Source organism: Octodon degus, unplaced genomic scaffold, assembly GCF_000260255.1.
Source record: "Octodon degus isolate 3935 unplaced genomic scaffold, OctDeg1.0 scaffold00018, whole genome shotgun sequence".
NCBI classification, from domain to species: domain Eukaryota; kingdom Metazoa; phylum Chordata; class Mammalia; order Rodentia; family Octodontidae; genus Octodon; species Octodon degus.
In genome coordinates, this window is record NW_004524594.1 from 11,004,066 (window position 1) to 11,012,168 (window position 8,103).

General features: G+C 36.3%; 1 pseudogene; it reads right to left on the minus strand.

Moving 5' to 3' along the window:
* Positions 1-3,005: 3,005 nt before the first annotated feature.
* LOC101585132 lies at positions 3,006-3,863 on the minus strand (annotated as a pseudogene).
* Between the last annotated feature and the right edge of the window lie 4,240 nt (positions 3,864-8,103).

The window sequence follows — 8,103 nt, forward strand, 5'->3', positions numbered from 1 at the left end:
TAGACATGTCCCAGCATTTCCCATACTACTGTATCCCCAAATAAGTACAAAATGCTCTCAAATGGCAACACCTTCAGTCTTCACAGCAATTTTTTGCTATTCTTAGGATTAAAGTGCTCCCTCACTTATCACAGATAAGTGAAAATCAGAGACATGGTGATGTTATATTTATTTTAGTATATATATATATATATATATATATATATATATATATATATATATAGTGGCTCTGTAAATCCTTCCCACATTCTTATAAACCTTTCCCACACTTTTACAAACACTTCTCATGTTCTTATCCATTTACTAAACTCGAAAATCTACCTTAGTGTAACAACATACGTGTACTGTAGTTTACAGCAAAATCCCCTGATATAGCAAAAAATTAGCAATAAATAATTTATATTGATATTTTTTGAAAACCCTTGAAACAGTGAGTCTGCAAAAGTCAAAACATGAAATAGCCACAGACCACTGTATAAATGTTCTACCAGAGGGCTTCAGTACTCTTGCTTGTTATTGTTCATTTTGTCAGATTGGTCTGATATATTTTTATATTAAAATAATCTTCACAGAATTATCTAGGCAGACTTCTCATTCTTTTTTTAATGTATTTGGTACAGGGACTGACTGCACAGCTTGGACTCATAGAGATCCTCGCTTTTTCAGCTTCCCCAGTGCTGGAATTACAGGCGTGCACTAGGGATCAAACTGTGGTCTTTGTGCTTACCTAAGCAGGTGCTTAGTCTACCGAGCTATCTCACCAGCCACTGGGCTTTCATATTCTTGGACTATATTTTAATTCATTTTCCATCATAGAATGTATTCATTGTACATTGCAAGTATACCTAGAAATCACATACCTTTTACAATTCTTTGGCTTAGTGTTATACATGTAAATTTTAATTATATTATATGATTGCATGCTCAATAGGTCTGCAGTTACTGGTCTTATTTGTTGATGTTTCTAAGTACTCTATTAATTAGGCATAAGGGAGTGTTAGCTGGGCAAAGTGGCAACAGCTTTGAGGCCAATAGTAAGGAGATAAGAACAGGGACACAACCTGGAATTCAAGACCATCCTGGGCTACAGAGTGAGTTCAGTGCTAGACTGCATTGCATAGTGAGACCCTGTCTCGAGAAAATAAAACAAACACAATGTTAGAACCTTCATTTATAAATATGGATATCTTCCTATTTTTTCTTTAGTGTGTCAATTCATTTTTTCTTAATGTATTTGTTAGCATTTTTAGTAGGATGTTTGACATTTAAGATTTGAACTTACACATCTGTGAAGATTAACTATTTCCTGATTCTGCAATTTTCCTAATTTCCTATTGTAATACTCTATTTTAAGTTAGCTTTATCCAATTAATACAAGCATATTTCATATCATTCATGTATGCATAGTATTTATTTCCACCTTTTCACATTCAAAATGTGTCTTTCTCTTTAAAATGCTGATTCTTGAGATGGCAAAATATGTGGATCTTCTCGTTTGTAGCTGGAATGATCACATCTACATCTTAACTGGAGTGTTAATCCACTTGCATTTAACATTATGCATGTTGTTAGGGTTAACAGGTTTGCAATGTATTCTATGGTTGTACAGCTTTAAGTTTTGTCTTACTTCTTTCCTGATCTATTTGCCTTTAAATATATTTAATTATCTTAGAGCCGGGGAGATAGCTCGACAGTCTAAGCACCTGCTTGGCAAGAGCAAGAACCCAGGTGGTTCAATTGCAGGCCACGCTGGCTCCATGCCATTGGCCGCTGAAACCTAGTATGGTGGCTCACGCCTATACTCCCAGTGCTGGGTTTACACTACGAGTCCAAGCTGCATAGCAAGACCCTGTACCAAATAAATACATAAATAAATCTTTTAAAATATATTTAATTATCTTGCCTTCTTTATAGATTGTTTTAAGCTTTATCTTTTAGTATTATCCTGATTTACCATGGTTTATTTATTTATTTATCACATGGTTTATTTATTTATCATCTATCATACAGATAGATGATAAATAAATCTTAACTTACTAAGTTTGACTAGATTCAATATTACACAATGAAATGCTAGAATGATGAAGAAATTCTATTGATCTTTTATTTTTGGTGATCATTTTCAAATATTTTATGTATTATAGAATACAAGCTAGTATATATCATCATATTTTCTGCTTCAGTTCCTTATTTCAAAAAAAATAAAGAAAAAATTCTTTGTATATTGGTCAACCTATGATTTCCTGTACACCATATTCTTTCCAGACTTTTTTTCGATTTGCTAACATTTCTCTGTTTTGGACAACTCCAACAGTACCTGAAATGCCACTGTGCTGGTGACACTCTTTCTTAGCTATAGTTGTTAGAAATGAATTCAATATGCACCTGTTTTTAAGGATGTTTGCACTGCTTAACGAATTTAGATTGACAGCTGTTTAGCACTGTGCAGTTTAAATATTCAGGGAAAATTGCCTTCAGCCTCCCTTTATTCTTTTTTATTTTTATTTTTTATTTTTATTTTTATTTTTTGTTTTAAAGCAAATGACAGAGACCCAGTTTACCAGCTTTTATAAACCTAAGCATAACATTGCACATTTAAACAATTGTCAAAACTTTACTAAGTTGCCAGCATCTGTGCACAACTAGAAAGCATCCTTAAATTTGTATCGAACCAGAAATGTATTACCATTAATGCGCATCTTTCATTACTAAATACTGAAAAAAATGTAAACTGTTTCTGTGGAGGGCACGTCCTGGCAATGTTAGCTTCACAGCAGGCAGACGCTACTTGGCTCACGTTTCAAACACAACGGAAAGCAGATCCACGCTGGTGTTAGAGTACAGTCTTGTCCTAGCACTACTCAAGAGTCAAGGCTTACCTTGGATCACATTTAATAAAAAGCAAAGTGCATACAGAGATTACAACAATTTTAAAGACGACAAAATGGTTCTACTGTGTGGTCCCAACAATAAACTCAAAAGTCTATGACAAAGAGGGGCTCCGACGAGCAGTTTATAAATACTTTAGATTAGGTACAGTTATACTGAAAGTTGAGTTCGTCTGAAGTCTTCAAAAAAAAAATGTTCCTGTTAATCCTCAAATGGTGCTTGCTATAGTTTAACATTTCTGTTAAATGTGTGCGTTGAATTACTTGTCATCCAAGCGTAGCAGCTGCTCCTTACCATTTATTGTTAAGGACTTTAACTGTCCATCTTCTTCAACTTCTACTCTTTCTTGACCATTCTCAACAATTCTCTTTGTGGTGATTTTTCTACCATTAACAATTTTAGTAGAAGATGATATAGATTTGAAGTTACCCATCCCACTGCTGCCAAATGATGTGGATGAAAATGAAGTGAGGCCCCCATGACCTAGGGATCCAAATGAAGTAAATCCTGGATCAAATGAAGAAAATCCACCTCCACAGGATGGAAATCCACTGAAAGTGGAGAAAAAAGAGCCTGTACCACGGCTTCTGCTTCCTCGGAGACCCCTTCGGTTCCCAAAATTGTCTTCAAATGAATCTTCATTACCAAAGAAGTCAAAGGAAAATGGATCCCTTCCACCAAAAAATTCCCTGAAGACATCTTCTGGGTTCTGGAATGTGAACCCAAACTCAAATGGACTGTCCTCCACCACCATTTAATCCTTCTTTGCCATATTTGTCATAGATGTCCCGTTTTTTAGCATCTGATAACACCTCATATGCCTCAGCCACTTGTTTGAATTTTCACTCAGCTTCTTCTTTAATCTCAGGACTTTTATCTGGATGCCACTGTAGTGCCAGTTTCCGGTATGCTTTCTTGATGTCCTCGGGGGAGGCGTACTTCTTCATGCCTAGAACTTCATAGTCATCCACCATGCTAGAATAGTGCCGGGACAAGTCCGAGGACGCTGACGACCGGCGGCGAAAAGGAGGAGGTACGCGGCCGGCCCCTCGCGGCTCTGGGATGGTAGGCTGGTGGTGACTCCTCCCTTTATTCTTTCTAGAAGTTGGTGATCCTCCTCAATAGTATCCTCTGTGTCCCTGCACTTTTAAGACTTTCTCTATACATTTCAGTTCTCAGCAATTTAACTATGATGTGTTGAAAGTATGCTTTTTCTTTGTTTATATCTTTCTTGAGATTAGCAATCCATGACCTTTAGTGTATAAACTGATATTTCTTTTAAATTTAGAGAAACTTCAGAGACTGTATCTTAAAACATTTCAATTGGTGTGCTCTTTCCTGCCATTCCAGTCCTTAGATTATGTTAAATTATATTGTTTGTTATTAGTCATAAGTCGGTAGTCTCTGTTCCTGTCTTTTTGAGTTTTTGTTTGTGCCACTGTTGGTCAAATTTAATAATTTCTAGTGAATTTGTCTTAGATATAATGTTTCTACTCCTGATTATGGTTTTATTAAATGCATCTTGTAACATTTTCTTTCTTTTTTTTAAAGAACATTTATATTTTATTCAGCATTTCTTGCTTTCTTTTTTTATCTATGTAGTACAGAGTCTGCAGGGTCACACTATGTAGATAGGACTTGTAGTGCTCCTCCTGTGTTCAGCCTCCCACTGTAACATTTTCAATTATTATATTTATCAATTTTAGGATTTCTACTGTTGTATTGTTTTATTTTTTGAAATTCATTTATTTATTTAGTGCAGGGTCTCACTATGTAGCTAGGGCTCATGGTGATCCTCCTGTCTTAGCTTCCCTGGGCTGGGATTACAGGCATGCGCCACCATGCCCAGTTTTGGTGGCCAGCCCTGTGTGCCCAGGATTCTGTGATCTGCACAGCATGTAGTAAAAGGGATCTAACCCGGGTCCTTATGCTTGCCAGGCAGGCACTTAGCTCACTGAGCTATCTCCCCAGGCCCTGTTTTATTGTTTCAGTTACTATTCTGAAGTATCTTACGTCTACACTCTCCATGACCAGTTTTTGTACTCTTCCACACCTTTGAACACATTAATTACAACTGCTTTACAGCCTTTCTGTGGCAATACCAGCCTTTATTTTTATTATATTTGTACACATTGGGTAATGAATCATATTTCCTACAAGATGCAGACATGATATCCTATTTACAAACACTATTAGAACAAATGCCTCTATTCATTGAATTAAGAGAACGTAGCTATATATCTGTCCTAACCATTTTTTTTCCTACAGTTTTATTGATAAACGTATAGCAATGAGACAGTTTCAAATCAAATCGGAAGTACAGTTTCAACAAATAATACACTGCATATATTCTTCTTAGTGGTTAATTGCTGTACAAGATGCGGACTTGTGATCCTATTTACAAACACCATTAGAACAAATCATTCCAGTCATTAAGACAATGCAACTATATATCTACCCCAACCATTTTGAATACACAGATACAGAATGGACATTCATCGGTGTACCCCATTTTTCCTAAGTTCCATTACTGAATATTATAGCTGTGTAAACTCAGCAAAATATTCTAAAAGAGTCCAGTAGCCCATAATAGCATTGGGTCTTCTGTTTAACTGGCAATGTCATATTTCCTGTCTCCAGTTATTGACTAATTTTTAAAATTTTGTAAGATTTATAGATATTGTCGTATATTGGAGGGAACCTTATGATGTATGAGGAATGGCTCTACCATTTTTGTTTCCAATTTATACTCTTAGAAGTTAGGCTAACCTCTTAATGCACCAAATCCTAAATTAATTAAAAAATACGTGAAAGCAACAAAAGATTTCATATGTGAAGTTGTAGTGATAACAAAGTGAGGTAATAGGCATGAATTAAATTTTAACCCATAATTTATCCATGAACGTGCCAGCTATTGGGGATGAGCATTTGTTTGTTTCAACAGTGGCTATAAAACTAATCTCTTCTGAACATTTATAACCACACAAAATTTAACACTAAAAGAAATGGTTGCTACTAAAATAAAATTTTATGTACATTTGTTTTTTGTTTTGTTTTTAAATTATTTAGTTATTTATTTACAGGGTCTCGCTACACCACTCAGACTCATAGTGATCCTCCTGTCTCAGGCTTCCCAAGCTGAGATTACAGGCATATACCACCACACCTGGTTTCAGTGGCTGGCATGGTGCGCCCAAGGTTCTGGGTTGGCACGGCAAGCAGTACCAGGGATCGAACCCAGGTCCTTATACTTGCTAGGCAGGTGCTTAGACCACCAAGCTATCTCCCCGGCCCTTATGTACAATTTGTATTTTTAAAATATTGAACTTGTCCTGAAAGAAAAATTTAAAAAGTCAGAATATTGTTTAACTAGTGAAGAATCATAAACCTCCCCTGATGAAAGGCCATGTCCCACTTTTCTGTGGCGATGCCCCGCCCCCAATCAAAGATGATGAGCTGCAGTGAATGACATCTCTACTAGATTCTCTGGTTTAAACAGATTGTGGGTTTTGTTTTGTTTTTGTCAAGCTGGCTCTGTCCTCCAAAACTTCCACCTGTAATAACAAAGCCATCCATTTTCCATAGCAGCGGCACTTCGGAGAAATGGTCACACTAGACCAACCAAGTTGAAGAAAGGGAACAACACATGACATCATGGGGAAATTTAACACTTTCTGAATGTACTAGAAGACAAAGGCCTCCCTGCAGTTCTCTCTTCTTTCAGTGATAGTTCCTGTATAGATTGATTGAAACAGTTTTAATCATAGCAACATAGCAAGAGTGTATAGTGCATTTAGAGGAGAAGACTACACAAAATTGAATATTATCAAGCAAAAACATCTTATAAATGAATAAACAGTCCAATAGTTTTAAGCTCATTGAGAATGGTAGGATAGATTTAGAGAAGTTTTTCTACCACAAAGGTCTTCAAATATATATGTGAGAGCACTTTTCCCATCACCCTGATGGTATCTTTAACAAGTAAATTATTTGTCTTTTCACTTCAGGTATTACAAGAGTGTCATTTTTCAGAATGTGAAAGTTTTGCTCAATCTAAATCAAAATTAATCATTCATACAACTCAGTTTTCCCCTCCCTTGGGGTGAGACTGACCCCATACTTAAAAATGAGCAAAAGAACAGAATGTTTTTATATTGATTATCGATCAACTGATTGAATGTTCTGAACATGATTTTTCTCTACTCCACAGACATTATAAGCTAAGAGAAAGGAGCAGGTTGAAAAGAGGGAAAAACTGTTTACATAGTGTTGACTGCCACAACCAAGTGGCTGTTGCATCCAAGATTCTAATGCTGAGACTCTTTTAGATATGTACTCGAGGACTTTAGAAATTATCCACAAGCCAGTTGACATCACACTTTTCTCACATAGATGTTGGCCCCATTCTAGAGTCCAGTCTCCTCTTTTTCTGGGACTGCCCTCAATATAGAATTCTTTCAGTATATTTCATCCATGTACAGAGACTCTGATGCTAAAGGAAAAGTATTCTGGCACATGTGTGGCACCACCCTGGTGCTGGATCTCAAAGAGGAAACGATGTTGGTTGCTGCCATCTTCTCTTCCTCCTCCGTCATCAAACATGTCAGCCTGCAGTGAATTTCTTTACACTACTTCAAGCAAGAAAATATATTCTTATGTGTGATTCTAGAATTTTCTTACATCTATCCCTGGTAGAAACAGTGTTAGTAATTCAATCAGCTCTGCCAGCATGCTGCCATGGTACGAGTCGATGGTCTCCAGTTTGGTAGTTGATCCTATCTCTAGTAGGCACTTGTCCTCTTTTCATTCTAATCACCTGATCTGAGACAAGGAAAACCATATCTTGTCATTAAGGGAAGAGAAGTGCGCAGAATCTGTGTGTCTTGTGCTTTGTCTTCAAGATAAGCTCATTTGCACGCCCTTCTGTTTAATCGGATGGGCAGAAGAAGCTAAATTCTCCCCCAGGGGCTTAATCTGTTGTTTTCATCATTTCTCCTACAGAGAAGTTCCTATCATGTCCTGCTAAAACATGGGAAATTCTCAATCACTCACTCAACTGTTCTTTTTATTAAACATGCATATGGAATTGACTACAATTTTTTTGAATTTTATTAATATGTTCTTTCAGTACATAATGATTATATATGTATATGTATATGTATATCTATATATCCAAGATTTATGTCTGTATCTATAGCTATATATCATTTATCT